The sequence below is a fragment of the Protopterus annectens genome, chromosome 7.part1 (genome assembly GCF_019279795.1).
Source record: "Protopterus annectens isolate FY-2018-M chromosome 7.part1, PAN1.0, whole genome shotgun sequence".
In the NCBI taxonomy this organism is placed as follows: Eukaryota; Metazoa; Chordata; order Ceratodontiformes; family Protopteridae; genus Protopterus; species Protopterus annectens.
The window spans coordinates 515,908,264-515,934,233 of NC_056740.1; positions in this window are offsets into that span (position 1 = coordinate 515,908,264).

Genomic DNA, 25,970 nt, shown 5'->3' on the forward strand with positions numbered 1-25,970 from the left:
ATCTGTCCAGCTGCATGGAATGTGTGTGGGCTGTACGGACACACATGATAGTCAGCCCATAATCTGCAGTGGGTAGGACACCCTGTGTACTACAGGCTACCATTGTGACCCCCGTATGTGCTACAGAGGTCATGGTGCCACTATGGAGGTGTACTGTCTGCTGCCCTAACATTTGGCCATCACAGTCACTTGTATGCTCACATACATACCAGAGCAATGGGTAAGTACGCAATCTAATACAACTGCCACTTGTTAGGTCAATAGACATACCCTGGTTGTGTTACAGACTTGAAGACGGTGCTGGAGTGCTGCCTATGTCGGATGCACATAGTGCACCTCCCATACATGACCGAGCACAGGTACTGTCATGTTTGGCATCCATTGTACTGTGTGCTGGTCAGAGAGGGGAAATCTGTGGGTACCTACTGTGTCAGTGCATATGCCTTGTGTTGCCTCTTTGCCAAGGGCTGGTCATACTGTGCATGGGCTATCACCGACTGTGCCCTACTCAGGTAGTTCCTTCACCAAGTCACACTGTGCCTGTACAGGCCTTGGCAGTGGTGTTGGGCTGTGTGGCCCTGCCCCATGCTGTTCCTGCTGCAACTGTTACTGCAGGATAACATTGTGTAGCATAGCAAATAACAACAACATGTATGCATGAAGATGTGTCCGGATACCAGAACTGTGAACCGAGCATCCCAAACACATGCACATGTATATGTCTTGCCTGTGCATCCGCCTCAGTGTGGTGTGAGTGTTCAGGTGTGTGTGCATTGCTGATGGGTGTTATAAGCCACTACACCAGTGTTTACCTAGAATCCTCCACTAGGAGAATGTAAGGGACACATCACAGCTTCCAGGGCAGACAGCACACACATTCAATCTCATGCCCTGGCCATCGCATAGGGCCTAGCTGTTGGAGGGTATGCCCCTGCACTGACTGTAGATCCTACCCTGCTCCCCAGGTGGTGCTACGTGTGCAGGCTATAGCACCCAGTACCCCAGGATACTCATCCATGTGGTTGAACAGATTCATACTGCTGGTCCACTAACCACTTGTGTGGAGGACCTGTACGTGCTCACTAGCATGTGTTGACATGGCATCTGTGAACTGGTGCAATACTCTGGATGCAGATGCCTGTGAGATACCCATGATATCCCCAGTTGTGCTGCGTGAGGTACCTATGGCTAGTACACCTAGGACAACACATCCCATGGTATCCACTGTGATGCGTTCCCCTCAGCCTGTCTGATGTGTTAGGCACCGGTCAACAAGCTGCTGTAGGAGGTCTCTGTCCACCCCATAGTGCTCCAACATCCCCAGCCCATGTAGACCCTGGTATGTCACCCTCAGTCTATAAAGTCTTATGTCACCCCAGTAAGGGTTGTTCGGCAGCATACACATCTGCACTGCCCCGGCCTCCTGCACATGTTGGTATATGTTGCCTGCTGCAGCCCATGTCATTTGGTTGGACTGTGTCGTGAAATGTCCCTGCAGGTATACACCGGTGGTGTAGTGTGGATGAAACGTGTTCATGCTGCTTGCTCGTATTAATGTACTGTTCATGTGCGGGCTGGCCATTTCATCAGTCGATTGTGCTGATCAACACCTGTTTGTGCAGCCTGGACACCCTGACTACCCCACCACTGCTGTCATCCCTCCCAACATCACCAGGCAGGTATAGGCACACCCCTAGCTTAGGTTTGCTAAGGCAGGAGCAGTCTCGAGGCACAGTTCTGCAATGTACGTACAGTATGCCTGACCCTCCTCCCATGCTGTCAACTATATGCGAGACCTGCACCTGGCTGACTACACACATACACTCCAGGGACTAGCAGCACACCCTGGTGATAAATGTGATACACCATAGTCAACCTCATCTGCATAGTATAGTCTTCTAATGAATAGTTATATGACCCATACCAAACCTCCAACATATTAACCACTGCTCAGTGTCGCTCAGATCCTCACACAACTGGCGACAGGTACCTTACCATCACCATATTCGATGCCACATGGTCTGCCCAGCAACAAAATAACCTGTGTCTACACGACTACAACCAATGGCCCTGCACACCACAGACGATGTGCATTAACACCACGCCATGGCAGATATACACAGATCCCAGGTTATCACATACAGACCATCCGGCACAAATAGTCAATAGTGCTGATGTCCCCAGACATATGTTCACATCTATGTCCACCTCTACATCTACATATATCACATATATTATTTGTAGACATATATACATGGACATATATATATATATATATATATATATATATATATATATATATATATGTATATATATATGTATATATATATGTGTATATATACATACACACATATACATGTACACACATATGTAGATATGTAGATATGGCATTGATATCACAACAGCAAACCACATGACAGTAATGCATTAGACAGGAATGGAAAGGAAACTGCATGCACCACCTACCTAGTGTAGTTAATATCAAGGCACGTGTGTTATGTTGCGTCACATGGGTCAGACCGTAGCAGGGGTAAGAGTAAGGCTGCTGACAGTTACTCACCAGACCTATTGGCGACATTATGTGTTGACAACCCAGTGTCTTGGCAGAATATGCTGGCTGTGGACATTAAATAGGTTAGCAACAAAACAAACTGGACACATCCTGCAGCTAGCCACCCACAGATACCAACACATACAGTATAACTGCCAAACACACACCGGCCATGCCCTGGAATTGAGCATCTACCTGTCTAGTCTACCAAACTACAGCATTATGCAGTAACAGAATGCGCTACCGAGTTCTGGCATCACCACACTCCCACAGGCAAACTTCTAGGTGGGTGACATCATCCACAAAGGCAAAGACGCCAATAGGGAATGTATGTGGTGTGAGGCATCTAAAAGCATTACTGTGTCCCCAGGCAGCTGGAAACACACACACACACACATACACACAAGCACACACATGGCAGGGCTGGGAGTTGAACATACACCTAACTACCTTACTCCACTACAGCATTATGCAGTTACAGAACGCGCTACCGAGATTACTGAACACAGCATTCCCAGAGGCATACTTCTAGGTGGGTGACATCATCTGCAAAGGCAAAGACGCCGATAGGGAATGTATGTGGTGTGAGGCATCTAAAAGCATTACTGTGTCCCCAGGCAGCTGGAAACACACACACACAAGAACAAGCACATACATGGCAGGGCTGGGAGTTGAACATACACCTAACTACCTTACCCCACTACAGCATTACACAGTTACAGAACGCGCTACTGAGATTACTGAACACAGCACTCCCAGAGGCATACTTCTAGATGGGTGACATCATCCACAAAGGCAAAGACGCCGATAGGGAATGTATGTGGTGTGAGGCATCTAAAAGCATTACTGTGTACCCAGGCAGCTGGAAACACACACACACAGGCACACACAGACACACACCTAGCAGGGCTGGGAGTCGAACATACACCTAACTACCTTATCACACTACAGCATTACGCAGTCACAGAATGCGCTACCGAGATTACTGAATAGAGCACTCCCAGAGGCATACTTCTAGGTGGGTGACATCATCTGCAAAGGCAAAGACGCCGATAGGGAATGTATGTGGTGTGAGCCATCTAAAAGTATTACTCTGTCCCCAGGCAGCTGGAAACACACACACACACACAGGCACACACCTGGCAGGGCTGGGAGTTGAACATACACCTAACTAACTTATCACACTACAGCATTACACAGTTATAGAACGCGCTATCGAGATTACTGAACACAGCACTCCCAGAAGCATAGTTCTAGGTGGGTGACATCATCCGCAAAGGCAAAGATGCCAATAGGGAATGTATGTGGTGTGAGATGTCTAAAAGCATTACTCTGTACCCAGGCAGCTAGAAACACACACACACACAACACAGGCACACACTTGGCAGGGCTGGGAGTTGAACATACACCGAACTACCTTATCACACTACAGCATTACGCAGTTACAGAATGCGCTACCGAGATTACTGAACACAGCACTCCCAGAGCCATACTTCTAGGTGGGTGACATCATCCGCAAAGGCAAACATACTGATAGGGAATGTATGTGGTGTGAGGCATCTAAAAGCATTACTCTGTCCCCAGGCAGCTGGAAACACACACACACACACACTTGGCAGGGCTGGGAGTCAAACATACACCTAACTACCTTATCACACTACAGCATTACGCAGTTACAGAACGCGCTACCGATATTACTGAACACAGCACTCCCAGAGGCATACTTCTAGGTGGGTGACATCATCTGCAAAGGCAAAGACGCCGATAGCGAATGTATGTGGTGTGAGCCATCTAAAAGCATTTCTCTGTCCCCAGGCAGCTGGAAACACACACACACACACACACACACACACACACACACACACACACACACACACACACACACACACTTGGCAGGGCTGAGAGTTGAACATACACCTAACTACCTTATCACACTACAGCATTACACAGTTACAGAACGCGCTACCGAGATTACGGAACACAGCACTCCCAGAGGCATACTTCTAGGAGGATGACATCATCTTCAAGGGCAAGGACACTGATAGGAAATGTATAGAGAGTGAGCAGTCTGAAAGCATATTACTGTCCCAAGGTAGACGTAGATAAACACACGGCAGTGGTATGATCGTGGCAACTAAATATCTATGGAGCACTACAACAACACTACATAGATACTGGACGTGCCACAGACAGTACACCCTTCAAGACAGTCAACCAGTGTGTTCAATGTAGGCATCCATCATGACGTTGAAAATGGACATCTGTTACCTGGATGACCACCATCGCTATACAGGATGTCAATGGCCATGCCCATACACAGAGGCACATCACCAACACAAGGTGTCACTGGGCATGCTCACACACTTAGTATCACATGTCCGTTTGGAATGTACTGTGTGTCCATCTACACAACGGCATGCTGGACATGCTCACACACTTAGCAGTTGCAAAGGGCTGTCTTGCATGCACACGGATTCTAAACACAGAAGGGCGCAGTTTGGAATGTGCTGTGTGTCCATCTACACAACGGCGTATTGGGCATGCTCACACATGTAGCAGTTGCAAAGGGCCGTCTTGCATGCACACGAATTCTAAACACAGAAGGGCGCAGTTTGGAATGCACTGTGTGTCCATCTCCACAACGGCATACTGGGCATGCTCACACACTTAGCAGTTGCAAAGGGCCGTCTTGCATGCACATGGATTCTAAACACAGAAGGGCGCAGTTTGGAATGTACTGTGTGTCCATCTACACAATGGTGTACTGGGCATGCTCACACACTTAGCAGTTGCAAAGGGCCATCTTGCATGCACACGGATTCTAAACACGGAAGGGCGCAGTTTGGAATGTACTGTGTGTCCATCTACACAACGGTGTACTGGGCATGCTCACACACTTAGCAGTTGCAAAGGGCCATCTTGCATGCACACGGATTCTAAACACAGAAGGGCGCAGTTTGGAATGTACTGTGTGTCCATCTACACAACGGCGTACTGGGCATGCTCACACACTTAGTTGCAAAGGGCCATCTTGCATGCACATGGATTCTAAACACGGAAGGGCACAGTATGGTGTTACTGTCCCCACGTACATGAATGCCACTCACATGTACTGAACAGTACACACTCAGGAGCCATCACAGATGTCTCAGGTGCAGATCACAGAGGTACACACCGCAGTCTACAATGTAGCCCTCAGACATCACCATGTCGTTGGACCAGCAATATACAGTCATACATTACCACAACACCGTGTGACTCATGACCAGTGGATTGTACATAGGTCTACAGCAACTGTGCAGACTACACATGTACCGACAGGGTTCCATCATGTGTTATGCATTGCAATGATACCACTGTAATAACCAGGTCAGCTCTACGCATACCAGGGTCCCTAGGTCTTACACAGCTGTGACAGATGACTGTCACTGTACAACAAAGAACACACATGTTTGGATATGACATACATGTAATCACAGTGGATATGTGCATGGACCACACACACAACACATATGTACATAGCATAGCTTTTGCTGTCCTCCGTGCAGACAAGTGGCTACAGCAATCACACGCACGCAAATGGAAGGTGGGTCCATGGCTGTTGAATGCTAACAGTATATGAGGTAGCAATGTTGACCGAGGACACATTCTCTCTGTACTAGTTACCCATGACACCCATCATATCATACAACAGTCCATGTGTTATGTATGTCATCACACATGTACACCAATTGCAATGCATACAAACATGGCTACATGACAGGCATGTAGGACCAACACACATGTACAATTTGTAGTGTGCATGCAGCTACCATGCATGTGCAGTAGCTGATGTATGTAACTCATCTATGCCTAACTACAACATGCAGTTGCAATGCAGCCACATCATTGACACCTGTATATGGTGACATACTGACAGTATGGTAGGATGTACATCAGGTATGGATGGATATGTGTACATAAAGTGGTGATCCACCTGTGCAGATGGATGCTTGCCGGGGACGGCTCACAGGTATGTCACACGCCATCCTACCATTACATGTGCATACAGTACGCTATGTTACTGTTACTTGATGGTGAAGACATAAAACCTACACAGCGGTCAGATGTAACTGACTGTATGTCACCTGACACCTGTAACACTTACATCCTCCCATGTGCATATAGCACCACAATTGCCGGACGTAGCATTGGTACACATAATGCGGCCAATACTGCTGCATGTCTGTCAGATGTATCATCATATAGCAGGTGTATCATTCACAGTACTGCCATGTGTGTTTGCCTGTGTGACCATATATGCCACATATGGTGGGGATTACATCCCAATTGTTACACACCCCTGCACACTGTTGTAGAGATCTGTACATACTGCAGTGTGGAAAGCATGACGTAGGCAGGGGTGGTGTGTGTATCACACACATCAGCTATCCATATGTGTATGACATTTGTGGTCTCCACAGTGTGTGTGTGTGTGTGTGTGTGTGTGTGTGTGTGTATGTATGTATGGCTGTCTGGTGCATAGAGTGAGAGTGTATGCTACCATACAGAACACACAGGATCCCTAACCCCTCATGGTGATGCAGTCTACTACCCTGTTGATGCCATCAGTCTCAGCTGTACTGGCTACCTGTACATGTTCTTTCTCTGTGTTGCATCATGTGGATGCACAGTACTGTGAGGATGATGACCACATAGGCAGGGGTCCTCACCTCAACACTATGGGGTGTGCGTAATAGTGTTGTTGACCCCGTGAGTGTGGGCATGTTCCTGCAATGTGACAGGGTATTACTGCTACACAGTGAGGCCTCATGCTATCAGGTGGCCTCTAACGTTATCATCGGCCGGACCGCTGTGTACAACCCCTGCACCATGTCAACATACCTGTGATGTGACCTGGTATGGATGTCATGTCTCTAGCCACTGTAGCCTATTAAACTGCCTACATGCTTCTGGATCAGTATATGTTGGACAACTGTGGTATGTTAGCCTTTCCAACAGTCAGATTGAGGCTACGTATAGCATGCTGATATTGCCATACATGCCTGTGAGTATTCCACAGTTACACATGGGAGACTGCAAACACTGCTACCTGTAGGCACATGCAAGTAGACCATATAGAGGGAACCAAGGCATCATTACCAACATGCTGTTACTGTTGTTACCAAGACACATACTGTGAACATATAACAATGCATGCTAAACCTGTACTACATGGTATGTCTGGTGCGTGTTAAGAGTACACAACTAATGTAATATACACTTCTCACTATTCTAACACAACTAATGTAATATACACTTCTCTCACTATTCTTATACAACTAATGTAATATACACTTCTCTCACTATTCTGTTCACCCTGTGCATCAGACCATTTGTGCATGTCCCTGCACTGATGGTGTGGATGACAGGGATGTGGCACAGGCCTCATCATATGCATAGGGCGATAATGTTTGCCAGGGGCATAGGCTGCACCAATGGATGACATCATGTGTGTGAGTAAGGGCCGGTGATATGATTGGACATGTCTGTTCGGTATGCATGTGGGTGTTGTGGTGCCCTACAGATGTGTTTGCTGTGTGCGTGTATGTGTCCACACAGTTCTGCCTTTTGTGAGGCCTATACAGGGGTATTATAGACAGCTCCAGATTGTACAGACCAGGTTGTACAGCTCACTGTGTCCGGCCACGGCCACGTGACCTGTGCCTGCCAGGGGTTGCACGGGCACTACCAGGCGGAGGTACAGATTGGCTACTGTCCAACAACACATGTCTACTGGAACCATGTCCCCACTGGGAACGTCCAGGGCCACGTCCACGTGGCCTACTGTGTCCTGGTGTGGACAGCACAGCACCAGCTGCACTGCTACTGCTACCGGCACTATGGGAGCGGGCATGTGAGGTGGCACGCTCATGTTGACCTGCACTAGGTGGTGTAGCTGGCCTACATCCATGTGGCCTAAGCCTCACTCCTACCAGATGTTCCAGCATAGACAGCTCATGCTCGCGGATTGCCATGCCATGGTCAAGGATTCCAACCATGTCACCCAATTGCCTGTCCAGAACATCAGTAATCTGCTGTTGAGCATTTGCCAATGCCTGGATGTTGTTGTTTACGGTATGGATAGCAGCCCTCTGCAGCCTCTGCCCATCTCTGTTCTGCCATTCAGCATGTGCCTGTGCCACCATTACAGTCTGGAACATGCGTCTGGTGATACCAGCTGCTGCGCTCTGTCCTGCAGGTGCATGTCTGCCAGAGGTCCTCCTACGAGCAGCACCGGCCACATGCCTGTGTGGCACATCTGCAGTCATTAAACTGACACCATGGTGTGGAGACACACCTTCTGTAGCCACCACACATTCCTGTTCCACGCTAACAGATGCTGACTGTCCTTCCTCTATGGCCACTGGTGATGCGGTATGTGTTGGCAGCAGAACTGTGTGTGGGGAAGAGGGGGACATAGCTGGGATGGCAACCATTGGCACAGATTCAGCCCCTGACAACCCTGCCTGTACCTCATGCATATGTTCATCACTGTTAGTATCTGTGGGGATACTAACATCAGATGGACCACAGGAAAGTAACGCACCTACATCACCTGTGAATGCAAAGAAAGACTCTAAATTACAATAGACACACAGACACACACACAGGCACACACTCAGACACACACACACAGACACAGACACAGACACACACACAGACACACACACAGACTCACACAGACACACCATGCATGTGATTTGACAGACGGCATGCAGCATGCCTGTGATACAGCAGACGGCATGCAGCTCAGACATTAATAGTGTTAGTTAGCATACCTCCCTGGGGTGCACACTACAACAAGCAGGTGTCATATCAGTAGCCATGCAGTTCACACAATCATTGTAGTATGCATGCATCCCCGTGATACACCATGTGGACCAGAACAGGATAACAGTACACATGGCCAACGTGACCTTGACATGTAATCTGCTGATGTGTGCATTGACTTGCATACATGTCTGACACAATGGTGTCCTGACACATGTACAACGTCGTAATGGGTATCACATTGCGGTGTTATCTGTATGCCCTACAGATAGAATGCATGTTTAGCAAATGTGCACGAGCATGGAAGGGTAGTGTGAGCCATCTACATTGCTATACAGTGTGAAGTACAGACACTGTGCCATTGCATGGCATCATGAGGCATCTATATTGCTATACAGTGCATAATATGTGCACATTGCATAGCCATAACTGCATGCATACCCATGACATAACTGTGAATTGTGACCCACGATGCTGAGGTGTATACACACCAAACCATGCTGTGTCATGTGACAGGTCACTAGAGGACCTAGAAATGACACCCCTGCACAACTACTACAGAGACTTAGCTGCCTGGCAACCATGTCCACACATAGCAGACTTGTCAATTCACCATGTCCCACATGACATTGATGTACCACACACATGAGGTGCACAGCTAACAGTGATGTCCTACAGCAGCAAGGGAAATGTATAGTATCTGTGGCCTGATGTGGTGTCAATGTCTGTGGAAGCTGTACAGGTGACAACTGTCATGCTATGACAGTCGTGATGTTCAACACATCTTATGTGGTAGACTTCAGTGACACCTCCACTAGCTGTGCACAGGCTTTTAGGATGTCCAGTGTACCACATCAACTGTATAATCAGTCAACTAAGGCTATAATTGGACCATGTGTGGACAATGTGCAACAGGGTGTATACACATCACATCTACTGTGTGGCTACATGTCTTTGGCCATCCCCCATGGCCATGTGTGCACATGTGTTGGCCAAATGTGTGTGATGGCCATCTATCTCACATGTCTGTGTTGTCCCATATGACATACACCCATAGATGTCAGATATGCCACCATCCACAGAGCTATGCAGACAACGGGTTGTATGTTTGGTATGTGGGGTATGGGTTATGGGATAGTGTGACAATATTGCAGCCAGAACACTACATGTCTGGGACATGTCAGATGGCACATCACAATGTGTGCACCCATTGCAGGGGCATATAACACAATGGTGACTCCTGTGGGCTGCCCATATCACAGCTCACTGTGTGGTACTGTTTTCGTACCACACATGTTGTTCCAATGTATAGTACATATGCTTACATTGTACAACACCTCCACTGTTGTATGCACAGCTGTCCACACATGTAGCAATGACAAATACTGTGGTTTCATGTCAGTGTATCATTTCGTTTGTATATACTGCACATGGGTGGCCAATGTGAATGCTGGGTGAGGCGACCTGTATATCGTGACTGGAATGAATATCAAGTGTACAAGTGTTAACTGGCCACATGGCGAATAGATCTATGCTTTAACATGCCTGATACTGATGACAGTCTCACCTGCAATGGACTGATGTCTGTGCGGCATGCCAGAGGTACCTGTATAGGGGTGACACAGCAGTTTGAACATTATCCATGACTGTATGACAGCCACAGGGTGCACTGTGCATGTTAACACATTCACCTGTACAATAGCATATAGTATGCACATGTGTGCATACACAGGGTAGCATACTGTAGTATGCAGCATGTGTGTCAACATACCTTGCATATGATGTTACATTACATAATGTACAGTGACACATGCAACTAAATGGGATATAATAGCCATATGTGCAGTACTGACTTACCAGGCAACTCCAGGCTCATTGGTTGGGAGACACCCACCTCCACGATGGCAGCTAGTGTTTGTGGATGCTGTTCTGAGGGTGTCCCTAGACTGGCCAGTAGCTCCTCGGTGTGTGTGAGTGGGGGCTGGGTTGGTGGCCCATCACCCATTCCACCTTGTTCCCTGGTGATTGCAGTGGCATGCTGTTTTGCATGTCGTATCAGGTTCATGCAGTGTCTGCGAACCTGCTGGTAGGTGCGGTTATGGCCACCCACATCATTCACCCTCCTCCAAAGATCCTGCCACAGGTCGTCACACTGCTGGGCATGCTGTGGCACATGGCTGACCAACACCTCATAGTTCTCATGGAGGTACGGGATCAGGACATCATTCTCCTGGCAGCTGTACGATGGCAGGTGTGTACGAGGCATTATCTGTAAGACATAATAATGGTGACAGGTCACAGTATCAGAGATGTACAGAGATACTGATGCACATACATTTCTAGTAAATCTAGTACATCTGCACAGTTATCTTTGCAAATCATCATGACACTGACACGACTGACATATTTGTGTCACACACATGTAACACCCGTTATGCATTGGATATCATCACCATATATGTGTGTCACCTCATTACATAGTTCATACTCCATGTGAATGCTGTCTTGATGTGGGCATGTCTGTTTGCCTGCACTGGTGTTCTTACCTATCAGCACATGCCTAGATGTGTCCACGGTAATGCTGTTGACCTTGATGCTTTGTATATGTCACATATCAACACATACACTGCCTTAATGGACTTGAGCAGTGACAATGCACACATACACATAGGTTCATAGGTTCATAGGTTCATAGGTTCATACTTGGCTATCTGCCCCGGCATTTTTTACACAAAGCCTAGCCCATAGTTTTGTGGCTTACGCCACCCCTTTAGTATGGGGAACTATACCCATTATTTTGCTGTGCCTCTGTAAACCTTTACATGCACGTGTTTTGCCATATAGATCTACATGGCACTGTACAGCTGTTTAGCATCCTGCCACGGATTGCCTGTGTTGCACATGTGATAGACATGGGACAATGGCTAGTCGGACGTCATTCGTAGGGATGGTTATCAACTATAGCATGTACGGGCAAGGTTTCCTAGCTGTATCCGACAGCCATGTTGCCACCGCGAGGTGCATCAGTGCCACATTACTGATCCAGACAGTTGCTACTACATCTACCATGCAGCCATCACACCATATATGACAGAGATGACATGTACAGCTTTGATGGACCGGGTTGCATGGTATGGCGGGAGTATGTCACATGTATGGCACAGGGATCTGTCCAGCATGTGGCGATCCTAGTAGTAGGATGGTGGCTGTCCATGAAGTATGTCTTTCAGATCAGGATATGGACATGTAGCATGTCCAATATCATAGTGTAGCACATGTCTTTATGCAAGGTAGACAGCATGCTGCATAGTGGAGGTAAGGATTGTGAAGGCTGGCATCGCCCATCCACGCATGGCCAATACCCCTTAAAGGTGATATGTGATCCAATATTGGTCACCCGAGTGCTGTGTATGCCTGACTAATGATCTCCATGCTCATGGATGGCACCCTGTCATGACATGGGTACCTCGTATGACTACCTAAGTGACCTGGAGATGTCACCAACTCAGGGAGGTGAACTGCACAGCACCATCCCTTACACAGTGTCCATAATGTTGACCGCAGCCTAGGTGGTAGTTAATGGGTACAGGGATATTCACCTAGCGGTGACAATGCTGATATCATCCGTCAGAATGTGCACATATGTCACACACCTCACCCACAAAGCCCATTCTGTATGTTGTTCACAACACTGAGACAGTTATTGCTCATAGGTCATGGCCATTCACATCCTTACATACACAGATGCCTCACATTTGTCTGTGTAGTATGGGCTACAATGAGGTTGGAGTACAACACATTAACCCTGTTTTACTGTAGCTGGCACTATGTGATATGCACATGTCACTCTGGCACCTTTTGTAGTGTTGATTCTGTCAACAGTCCACTGGTAGAACACTCCTGTGACATACGAAGGTATATGTAGTCAAACATCCATACTGTCATGTACATCTGTACTGCTAACATCTACATTGATAATGGTTCATGGACTTGCAGACCATACTCAGCAGGGTTATAGTGCGGTGCCACCAATTATGACTGTCGTCACCACTTGTGGGTTGATATTATCCAACACCCTATCTGTATTGTATGTTCATGCTCAGCAATTGTTCAGAACTTGAGAGCACTTCATGAGCTACTGATTAATATAGCACCCATTCCACACCCTTTCTCACAAGTACACTGTCTGCCCTTACATTTCCAGCTTGCTTACAGTACAACAGCTGTTGTACACACGTAACTCACATATCTTGTGAGACATGGTTGTATATACAGGCATGTCCGACTGTCACGTACCAGTGCTATTGCCTGTCTATATGATGAATATGTCATACATGTGGCAATAGAGCAATTGTCTCATGTACACAGTCAATGCTCATCTCCCAACATACAACACTACAGCCTGTGTGAGATGCACATATGCAGCCCTGCTGGGGGTAATGCTGTCACCAACCCTGGCTGCACCTGACAATCATGTGGGGATGTGTAACATTCACAACACACTCCACTCATCACATAGTCTCACAAGATCTCCACCACCACAGGCCACACATATGAGTACAACTTGTGCAGTACCTCTCCATACTCTGTGTAGGCACCAAAGGCAGCCCCCATCACCAAACACAACAACAATAACTTATAGCCCACAGACTCATGTGTGCCCATCACATACAGCCAATAGGGTGTTATAACATACACAACACACCTGTCATAGGTGACTCTGTAGGCGGTCACACTGATGTTCCACTCAGCAGGCTACACAAGGCGATAGTTGCTTACATCTTGCTGTCGGGTAACTGGTTCTGCAACATAACCTATGCACCCATGCCACACCTCACCAGGTACAATTTGACTGTCATTCTCCTTGTTAGTGTGACTGCCCTGTAATGCAACTTCACTGACTACGTGTGCAGGGACATGCAATAGCTCACCGGTCTTGTAGCCCTGAAGGTATGGGCCAAGCCCTGGGGAGCATTATGCATTCATCCATACCTGATACCACTATACAATGACTGACTGTGCCACTTCAACAGTTGCCTATGCTTCTGCTGTCATTCCACAGGCATCTGGTATCTGTCCGCTTTGACTGACATGGTCAACAAAACACGATGCTTTGGCACAGATGACCTGCACCTGTCAGCCCTGGGAGCACAGATAACATGTAAGGCTCTTGCTGCTTCTATACTGCCTGTCTTGCACAGTTTCCAATAACATTCACCACCAGAATGGGAACAGGCAAGCCAAACATGGGGTCATGTGACGCAATGCTTGACATCTTCATCTCTGACGCACGCAGGCAAGGCACTCCTTATAATGGACCACTTCAATATCTCTGCACTGACTGGGACCTGCCTCTAGGCTCTGGAGAGCACACCTGCAATGACAGGTTATACACAGACCATACCTTTCAGTCATGTAACCTGGACCAGCACACCCACGGCTGAGGTGTTCCCATATTCCAATATGTTGTACACACATCCTGGCTAGTTACTTAGCACAATGCATCAGAGATGCTCCACGTGCAACTAACTGTGGCCAGTACTGCTATACACATTGTAACAACCTATGGATTCAACAACATACCCCATGGTTACCAGACCTCATTTCTTGGTGTACTGGACAGTAGGGCTCAGAGAGGTACTACTGATGTAAGACTGACACTACCCCACACTTAACTGGGATAGCCACTCATGTACCGACACATTAGGCCAATGCTGTCCGGGATTCATAACCTCCACTCGGCTGGATCAACCCATACACACCACCTCCAAGGCCAACAATATCCTTGACATGGACACTACCAACATGTGACTGGTGTTCCATACCTGGGTTATCCGCTCATTGGTGGATTCCGAACATATGCTAATCGCCCTTGTTATCCACATCCCGGCACCACACCCTTCATGGCAAAGACAGTACAAGAGAACTACAGTGCCTACTACAGATGTCTTATGACAGCAGTAGTTAACGTCATGACACCTGTGCAGATGGACAAAGCACATACAGATGCTGAAACATACCCCAGTGCACTTCATTAGCACTTACACGACTGCATGGATCATGCTATTCCACACAGAGCCATGATGGTACCCACCAGATAATGGACGCCACTCTGGGGGTCCAGTTCCATGGACATAATTTACAACAACAGGTGGAGGCTGTTGCAAAGTGGAGTACAATCCCATGGGTGGGGTAGCTCACTGGTCAGCCTCAGTAGGGCTACAGGATCCCTCATCACATACTCCGACACTAGCTACGTAAACATTACTGCGACACATTGCAGGGTGTACCACAAGGCATTATGGAGGCATGTCAGTAGTCGATGGCAATACCCACATATGCTCTGACATACAACAGTTACTCAGGAACATTACAGAACCAGGTGATGTTGGCAACATGCTGGCGGATGGGTTCACTGCTAATATTACACCCTTTCACTCCCTACAGGGCCACAATCCATGCAGGAACATTGCGGTGTCCCTGCAGTCACACCTACACAGTACTAACCTGCACTCTATATGGCCTGGAACACTGGCCCCATGTGACCATCCAACATCCCAGGCTGTGATTTACACAAACCTCTGAACGACATGTCTCCCCACTTGGCCACCATATTCAGTAATAGCCTTGTATCAGACATTGTGGCCCCTGAATGGCACACAGCAACAGTTATCACACTCCACACAGGTGGCACCACAATGCATGAGGGGGCTATTGCCCTACACACCTGACTGGACTGTTCTGCAAGACTATGGGGCACATCATCATGGAAGTCATTCACAGAGACATTGGTGGGCTCCGGTCCTTTGCTGCCACCCAGGTTGGACTTGTTAGGGCCATAGCATGTCTCCTACACCTGGTGGACTCCTTTCATACAGTTACCAGGGTAGTTGATGACAGTAAGGGGGTCCACACAGCCTACATTGTCCTCTCATTGCCTTTCAGCACCATTCTCCATTCTGGTACTGACAACATACACATCCACCTGCACATCGACCCCTATGTCTCAGGATGTTATGTAAAGTGGCTCACGGGCAGGACACACACAATGAGGGTAGCATACCATAGTATCTACTGTATTTCAGTTACAGTTGGCATACCACAGTCCGCAGACATAGGGCCCCTCATGTTCGGTATATGCTTCCCTGAGGTACAGGCTAGCACAGAGGGACTTTCCCTGCCTAGCTTTACAGACAACTGCATACAAAGCACCATGATTGATCCACCAGCTGATACTGACTCCCTCCATAAGGGTGTCACTGTGACGGATACCTGATATCAATATCATGGCCTCAAGCTGCATGACACAAGGTGCATGAACATCCCCTTTGCATTACACCATTCACCCACTGACTATCACATAGGTGGTAGTCCCCTACATACATGTCACATTGTATGTGATCGTAGTACACACGTATGTTGCACCCACTCCTGTGATAGCCATATTGCCACTGTGGCATGGATATCCTTCTACGTGGCCACACTTATCTGTACTGGGTTTGTAGCTGGAACATAGGCACCTATTGTACCTCTGAACTCCAGATGTATACACACATTCAAGGGTACAACACCCCATTTAGGGTGTACCTTACACAACAGCTACAGCTTTACATACCACAACATTAACACGCCATGACATTTATTGAGCACTGACGGTTGAAGTATGCGGCAGAACTATGGACACCACGTCTGTACACATTTGCATACTACATACTCAGGGGTAACCTCTGCTGAACAGACAGGGCCCATGTCCACAACAATATTAATGGATATACTCCACATAAGTGACATAAGCAAATGCCACTATGAGCAACATGCTCATGGATATGTGCACACATGCAACGATGAGTGGGATGTGCTTAAGGGTTACATTCCCAAACCGGACACTCACCATGCTTTGGAGCATGATTCCTATGTACATCACACAGGGACACTCAGTAGCACTGTTCATGTGATACCTCACTTGGTGGATGGGAGACACATGTACGCCAGGGATCACTGCAGTGGCTGTACTGTGCAGAGGTGCAGATAACATATGGCTCTGCTGTTCACAGACAGGACACTACCCTAGAGAGGTGCCGCTGGTGTGAACACTGTAGTTGTGCTTACACATAGACTTGCCAGACTGCATAGTACCCCACTATGAACCTGTGAAGCTATTACATGTCCTTTGTGCATGGGTAATTGAGTAGCCCTTCTATTTAGATTAGCTATCATGCTATTACAGTGTCCTGTGACTACAAGCCATATGTATCCTGTTATTGTATATTGTACATGCCAATAGATGATACCTTTGGTATGCATGATATGCCTGTTATGCTGTGTAGCATATCTGACATATCTACCTACAATACTGTACATTACACATATTTTACATAGTATCCTATAATGCAAAGCATACTTGCACAGCGGGACCACCTTAGACATGTCATTGTTGTTATATGCCCATACACATGCCTACTGTGACAGTATATCAACATATACTATCCCCTGCTATGGCACGTACTTGTTGGACATACCCTACCACTGACGGCGGGTGGTATGGAATTGTTCTGTTTAAAGCCCTCATGTAGCATCCCTTGTGGTGTCTGTGATGTATACCTTGTGGCCCACTGCAGGACACACAATTTCTACAAGCGTTGCTATGCTCAGCAAGACATCACTACATAAATACCTTTTCCCACTTTATGCATTGCGGACACTTTTAATTAATACAAAACAAGCTATACATACACTAACATAATTAATACAAAACAGGCTATACATACACTTACATACTGAGTGTTCTACATACCTTGTTATCATTCCAGACTTTCATAATGATCTCTCTTACATTGTTTAAACAGTTCTATGGTATGAGCATACGGTTTGAATGTCTGGCAAGTCATCCTTATATACGTCGATACCTGTAACATGTGGTTTCCTGCCGCCAATTGGTGTTCCTGATTGACTTATTACTTGCACATCAGTTGTGCAGCCACTCCATTCGCCAATTACTCGGCAACAGTGAGGTATAATTGAATTCTCCACTTGGGCATTGCCCATTTGCCCTACCTTCTGGGAGACGGCCTGTATTGTGTTTTGTTGTGTGTAATTGCAACTGCTATGTATAGAGACATGTATAGTTTGGATTCATGTCCCCCGTGGATTGTGTGTGATGGCTAGAGTATGTGGTTCTACATGTGAGTGTACCTGTCATCCCAACTGTCTGATAAGGGACTATTGCAAACAAAACCTGTAACATCGCCGTTTGTTCCATTATACAATGGCTATGATTTCACATGGCACCTTTAAATGTGTCTCTCACAAGGTATGTTAACGCTTCTGCAGATGTAATTGACTGACTGGATGTTTGTGCTGTAATTACAGTCTGTATTGCTATAGTTTCTAGTGTGGGGGATGTAGGTGGGTGTACGTAGCATATACAGGTTTCTGGGGTTTGCATTTCTACATATTCCATATATGTGTGTGGACTCCTTTCCTAATTAAAGAGCGATCAGTTAGTAGACTTTTGTTACAGGATTATACATTGGGCCGTTGTTAATTGGTTTCTATACAGAATGCAGGTGAGGTTGATACTTCCATACCTCCAAAATTACAGCGATATGTAAAGGGATGTTTCTAAATGACAGCTGTCCCATGTATTTCTGTCCCAGATATTTGCAGTCATTGCAGTTGTGTTGGTAACTGAACCTCTTTGGCATGGGTTGCCACCTTTTCAAATGGCCATTGTGGGACACTTGCGGGACACACATCGGTGTTTACAGGCCGAAACATACCCACTGTCAGTACGCAGGATAGCACATACTTTTATCCTCAATACATACTTATTGTTGTGGGACTTTGGCTACTTATCATATTGCATGTAACATTTACATTTCTTACATACAGGCATAACTATTTAATGCAAGTATTACATAATATATGGGACATAATAATGTCCTACAATCTCGGACAGTTGCCCTTTGTAATGTTTTATGTCAGGACACAACTGCCCAGGGAGGGGCTGTCCCTCCTAATGTGGGACAGGTGGTAACCGTATGCCTACAGCTAGCTATACCCACACCTACCGTAATGATCTACCTCCGAGTTGGCACTAACAGACACATGATGCAGACACACACACACACACATTACAGTCACATGGAAATGCACACGGCACCCTCAACACACACATACACAGACTACAGCAATCACAAACACAGTTGAACACAGTACCTACGTGGACCGCAACACCGGCAGCGGTAACTAAATGTCCCTTCATATCGTGATAATATTACTCGTGGTTCTACTGTTCTGGTACTGTGTTCTTTCGGTCTTTCAGCCTCGTGGTTACGCATGTCGGTATGTGACACATTCCATAGTTGGCGGTATCCTATTTATTTGTACCTCCAAGGTTTTATGAATGTCATTGACCTATCTATATATTTGCAGATATTGGTGAATCCGTATATATCAACATATATCTCTCTATCACCCTTTCTATCTGTATTATATATATATATATATATATATATATATATATATATATATATATATATATATATATATATATATATATCTATATATATATATATATATATATATATATATATATATATATATATATATATATATATATATATATATATATATATATATCTGACAGGGAAAGTGACAGGCAAACTACACCTTTCATTGTAGTTTCATTGTCGGTGTATACTGTTTCCTGGACTCCACACATTTGTGTCTAAACCTGTCAAATTACACACCTGCCATAGGTACATCTTGGCTACCATAGTGTTAGGTGATTGTATACATGATTGCGTGTTCTTCTCCTGGCAGTTGTTGTTTTACCCTTCAGAGCAGGTGCTATTAGTACAGGGGTGAATAATGCTGGTTTCACCTGTTCTGGACATCATTGACCATGATCTGTGCGATATTCAGAGAAGCTTAGCCCTGTTTCGCGCATATCCGTATAGTCATATTTAAACTACGCTTACCAGCACTGGGCAACGCATATTCCCTCTAATGTGTGCTAAACATGATCTGATGACCTGCATCCGACATGCATTATTCGTGCCTTCGGTATTACGTTACATCCCTTGCAGGATGTGGGACCGGGAACATGCATGACGGTCACTGCATTTACCACTTGGCCATCTGGGATTTGTACACGTGTTATGGCATTTTGTATGTGGAGTATACTATGGCTGTTACTTCATACTGCACTCACATGGGTAAATCAGTTAGTTTACATATGGATGAGTCCAATTAATGGTATGTCCATGTGATGTTTACTGGATGTGCTCCAGCATTGGGTATGTATATCACAGTGAGCCACACATGATAATGTGCTACACCTTCAAACAACCATAGGTGGAGCATGCTGGAGTGGCGAATACCTGTCATGGGTACACCCCATGCCTTAACACAACATCCATGATTACATTATGTGGAGCCTCTCCTTAACGCAGCAGAGAATCCGCGCAGAGTGTGTGCAGAACAGTGCTTACACCCATGTGATCTCACGATTGCCTCTGCTCCACTGAGCGACAGTTGGTTACTCAATTTTGTGGCGACAGCAGACACTGTTTGCCTCATTTGGTTTATGGCCTCTGACAATCGGGCGTGTACCTACCGATGTACCTAGGAACCTATACACACAGCACCAACATATGCTGATAGGCGCATGTACTGTTCAGGTGTTGACATTCCTTGTTCCAATAGCTGTTGTGTGTACAATGTTTGAGGGCTGCCTATGTAGGATTCACACAGTGGGCCACCTATACATTACAATTTACAGGTGGTCGTGTGTGAGTGCCATCCATTTTACTGTGTGTGCAGGTGGAGAGGTGTGTCAGTCCATAGGGGCCTACACTGTCAGAGTATGTGCTATACGTTTCCTCTTTGTCAAGTTGTACACATATTGGGCATGCCTCCGTCTGCCTACTGGGGCTGGCACAGGGTGTTCGTGGCCTGAATCCCTCTGTGCCTGTGATGGCCTTGGCAATTGCGGTGGGCTATGAGGGCCTTCACCATTTTGTCCCTGCTGCGGCTGTTTCCGCAGGATCACATTATGTAGTGGCACATACTATGAAGATGTGGGCACACATGCCTGGAGAGTACTGCAAGGCTCCACCAGATGTGTCCAAGCAATGGAACCGTGATTTCAGCATCCCGAACACACACTCTATGATGATCCTGGTTTGTGCGTTTGCCTCATTATGGTGTTCTTGCATGGGTGTGTGTGCATTTTTGATGGGAGTCATCATCCACGGCTCCAGTGCATAGCCAGCATCCCCCACAAGGTGGCCATGTGGGATGTCCCCCCTGACAAATACCTAATACAGCTGTGAGGCATGCCAGATATGGGAGTCATGGTAGCTTCCAGGGCTGCCAGCACACACATCCATGATTGCACATGACCTGGAAGTTGATGGAATGTAATCCCTTGCGGTTTATGTAGCGCCTACCATGCTCACCGGGTGGTGACTTGATATGTATGTGAGTGCAGTCTATCACACCCAGTACCTCCGGGTAGTGTGCCACATGGTGGAAGTGACGCATATTGCTGGCCATCTCCTCCTGAGTTCGGGGGAAGTATATATGCTCATTGGCATGTGGTAACATGGCATCCACGAACTGGTGTAGTACCCTGGATGCTGATGCCTGTGAGATCCCCATTATATCTCCAGTTGGCCTTTGAAAGGTACCTGTGGCTAGCATTCACAAGCTTACACATACATTCGTGTCCACTGGGATGGGTTCCCCTCTGTTGTTTCTGGTTCTCAGGCGTGGCCGGCACAGCTCAACTATTTGCTGTAAGATGTCCCTGTCCACCCTGTAACTCCCTACTATCTCCAGATCATGTAGCCCCTGCTATGTTACCCTTGGTCTGAACACTCTTCTCCTCCTCCTCCGGGGCCTGCAGTGGTTGTCGGCATCATCCTCCACAACATCGTCAGTCTCTAACACATGGTGATGAATCACAGCTGTGGCAGCTCCCAACATGTACATTTTAAAAGTTCCCAGTGTGTTTACACCTATGGTACAGTGTTTGGAATACACAGGTGTGTGTAGAGTGCTTTCACACTTTATACTATTGTGCTGTGAACACCCATGATGTCATAGGGTGTGTATGTACAATCGTAGCTACAGGGTATCTTATGTGTTTTACTACAGGAACTACTATTGTGGTGCCTTTGGTGTTGAATTACATTTGGCTGCTGTGGATTACCTCTTGCCCTTCCCTTTATATTTCTTCACGTTTCACCTACCTTTTCCTGGCATGCATCCAGCAGCCTGCTTTCATTTGTACTTTCCTAGACCTGGCTTATCTTGCGTAATGTGTTCTATTGCTGGTCTACTGTGGGTTTGCTTTGCTCTGCTATGACAGTTCTCCTTTCTTTGCAATCCAATGCCTCCCCTCCTTTCTTTGCAATCCAATGCCTCCCCTATCCTGTTTTGCAGGTTTCTGCGAGCAGACTTTTCAGCTGCCGTCGATTGCCCGCTGTGAGTTAATAGGTGTTAATTGCTCAGTTGTACTCCAATTACCCTACTGCGGCATTACCTTCTTTTCTTCCCCTGACATTCCTGTTTGTGCTATTGTTCGCGGCACATGCATCCGCTTACCGGGTTGCGGGCACGTTTTCATCCCCGTACACATGCACTTTCGGGCACCATATGTGCTCTCAGCTAAATGATTCTATACCTACCTCCCCACCCCTGTCCTGCAGCTTTGCTTAGCAACAGCCAGGCCAGATTTGCATTTCTCCAATGTGCTTACAGCTACGGTGGCACACCCCTCTGCTGATGTCATGTATACCTCTGAGCCACTCCTCTGTGTTATAGTGTTGTGCCGTATGGTACATCCTTAATCCAGTGGGATGTTTGCGATTCAGTATTACCTGCCTCATTTGCATGGCATTGACTACTAATTCATAGTTACCATGCCGGACACTGTCACAGACCCTTAGCAACCCTTGCAGCTTGGTTGTGGTGTACCATGCATACCATTGCGCATTATGGTGAAATCCTGATTTGTATTACACTGCGATTTTATGACATTTGTATATATTTTCTTTGTGCTCCAGTTTGCGCACACATGCCCTGCGGTTGTTCTGTGGACATGACATTAAATGTTGTTTTTTAGGTGTTGTGCATCTTTTCTTATGCCATTGGCTGTGTAATTAGCCATTGGCATATGTTAACTTTGTAATACATGAGTCTGGACTCCTTCCATAGCTCCGATGTTCTGTTTGGGAAAATGTAAACCGTGTTTTTTGGTTTACATTTCCGTGGGCTTACGCTACGCCTACACCACTTCATGAATCGCTATATACCTTCATTTGCATGGTGCGGCACTGTGCATGGGGTGATTAGCATACCTAAGCCGAGGGCTGCGCAGTTCTGGCATACGCTGGTAGTGCATGTGGGACTGGATCGTACCTGAATCGCTCGACGGCCATATTTGGCGTTATACCGCCTACGCTATGCCTGCACCTGGCACAAGCTTCATGAATCCCGGGATTCATTTTTTTTACTTAATGCATACTGACGCACAATGCATTTTACAATAAACTTCCATCCTGCCAGCATGTTTGTGAGTCCCTTTTAGGTACTAAGGTATGTTACTATTTTATTGTAGTAAACAGAAAGATGAACCAATGATATATCAGATGATCTGTTGTATGAGCAATTTCAAATATAGGAAAATCTGGTAACATATATATATTGGTAAAGATGTCAGACTCTTTATCATAATAATAAAATCTGTGTATCACAAGACAATAATTCCTGTATATATATATATATCTATCTATATATATATATATATAAAATAACCATGACAGAGCTTAAAACATTTTATTTGTTTTTACTTTTCAGTTATTCATTTGGGTAAAGTTCCATTTCCAGTTGTGTGACTCTCTTAAAGTCATGCAGTAGGCAAATGCAAACAGGAGGAACTAAACCATGGGCTACAGGATAAAGCTCATTAGCAACGCATTGCCTTAATCCACTGTGCAAAACTATCAAATGCAAAAAAACTTGGATGTTTTGCAAGAGGTTGCATACTTTCTATTAATAATCTAGATATCTTCCATAAAATACATGTATTTTTCCTGCATCTAACTGCAACATTGTGGATATTAGGGTTACCACCTGTCCCACTTTGCGAGGGACAGTCCCTCTTTGGGCAGTTGTGGCCTGACAAAAAATATTAAAAATGGCAAACGTCCTGAGATTGTAGGACATAATTATGTCCTATATTTTATGTAATAGTTGCATAAAACAGTTATTCTGTATCTAAAATACCTAAATGTTATAAGAAACAGAATAAGCAACTAAAATGCTACAAGAATAAACTTTTATTTACGCAAAAAATTTAAGGTCTATCCTTTGTACTGACCAAGGGCATGTGTCGGCCTGTAAAATCTGATGTTTGTCCCAAAAATGTTCCACTTTGGCCATTTGAAAAGGTGGCAACCCTAGTGGATATCCATTCATGCATCAACAACACATGGCAAGTAAATCTCGCCTTTGTATAGACATATGAGGGTCTAGCCACTCAAGCATCTGATTTAGTTTCACATATATCATTTGAGAGAATTTTTTATGAAAAATATCTTTTTAAAAACAATTATCTTGCACATCCAGTTCAGGCTTAGAGCAATGGGTTATGAATGATCCATGTATTAAGACATATGACTGATTCCTATAACATCTTCTTAGATGTTGTGAGCCCCTAAACAGGTTACCTGTAAAATCAGAGCTCTCAGAAGACCTATTAAAAAGGTCCTTTTTTATTTGTATTTCTGATAGAATTACTCAGTTATCAAATAAATAAATAAATAAATAAAGATGATTAACTGTGCACCTGGGAGTTATTGAGTTTCATCAGTGATTGCAATATCTCAAGTAAATTATGAAATAGCATCACAACAGCAGTTAGCTTCTCCAATCTAAAACAAATCTTCTCATTAAGACTATCTTTTTAAAAGCATATGCTAACATCCTTCTTATTGTAAAAAAGTGACTATGATTTGCTGTTAAAGGATTCTACTTTGTCAGATATAATAATATGACATGTTGATTATGAGTCATTGCGCTAGAAAAACAGGGGAAATATCAGTGTGTTGTGGTTAGCTGAGAAGAGTTTCTGAAATGTCAAAACAATTTTGCATGCATTTGTATTTAGAAAGTGAAAGCTGGTAGAGAACTAAGTTCACAAGCTGCTAAATAGCTGCAAATATACATATCACTTTATGTTCATATTGCAAAGTGTCATATAACATCACAGAAAAATAATACTTTGAATAATTTAATCACTTTGAATGTTAAGCATTCACAGCATACGTTTGCATTGTTCTTGCAGGTTTAATGTGAACAAAGTAAGGAGCTGTCTAGCATTAGATTTCTTTCTATACCGCGAATAAGTTAAATTCAAGGCAATTAATTTTTATATTCAACATTCTAAAATAATTTATCTTAAATGCCCTATTAATTGATCTATTCAACACATAAAGGACTTTTTGTATTTACTTGATTTTTAACAGTCTGTTAATCTATTATGTTGACAAAACAAAATAGATTACATTTTAGTTGTTTCCTAACTCCATACCAT